Raw genomic sequence first — 1,001 nt, 5'->3', positions numbered from 1 at the left:
ACCCAAGCCTATAAACTATGAAATGTTAGTCACTCAGTTGTGTCCCACTCTTTGTGACCCCATGGACTATAGCCCAACCAGGCTCCCCTGTCCTTGGGATTCTCCAGGCAAGAATACTGGAGTGGGTAGCCATTCCCTTCTCCAGGGTATCTTCCTGACCCAGGGATCGAACCCAGGCCTCCTGCATTGTAGGTGAATTCTTTACTGTCTGAACCACCCACATGGGAAGCCCTATACACTACAAAGTAGGCTATGTGAATCTCCCATCCAGATGCTGGAAAGGGCCCCACTTCCCTGCAGGCTGTGGCCTCAGGAACCTCCCCGCCATGTGATGCCCTCCCTGACCCCTCACACTGCCCCTCACTTTTCATAAAAGTGGGAGCAGTTCTCGGGTGTTTCTTCACCCTCAACCCAGACCAGTCCCGAGTCTGTGAGTTGAAGTTGTGTGTAATCTGACCATTTTGCTCAGAAAGCCCAGCCTCTGCCCTGACAGGTATTGTCAGGTTTAATTTACAAGCTGGGCATTCTTTTGTTTTTCCAAAAGTGTGTGTCCTCTTCTTTTTTCAAGATTAGTTTATGTATTTATTTGTTTCTTTTTGACTATGCTAAGTCTTCATTGCTGTGCGTGGGATTTTCTCTCGTTGCGGCAAGCTGGGGCTCCTCTCTAGTTGCAGTACACGGGCCTCGCATTGCAGTGGCTTCTCTTGTTGCAGAGCACAGCCTCTAGGGCATGAGGGCTTCAGGAGTTGTGGCTTGTGGGCTCAGTAGTTGTGGCACATGGGCTTAATTACCCTTCAGTACGTGGAATCTTCCTGGACCAGGAATCAAACATTCGTCCCCTGCATGGGCAGGTAGATTTCTAACCACGATTAAAGTCTGAGTGTCTTCCGATAGCCAGTATATCTGCAGTTGGGAGGAAAGCAACCTCTAGATCTGCAGGCAGATTAGCCAAGACCTTCTTTCTGGAAGTGAACTCTCCATCAGCAGCTCATTTCATGGTC

The sequence above is a fragment of the Bison bison genome, unplaced genomic scaffold, assembly GCF_000754665.1.
Source record: "Bison bison bison isolate TAMUID 2011002044 unplaced genomic scaffold, Bison_UMD1.0 scf7180017864461, whole genome shotgun sequence".
NCBI classification, from domain to species: Eukaryota; Metazoa; Chordata; class Mammalia; order Artiodactyla; family Bovidae; genus Bison; species Bison bison.
This window is presented reverse-complemented; position numbering follows the sequence as displayed.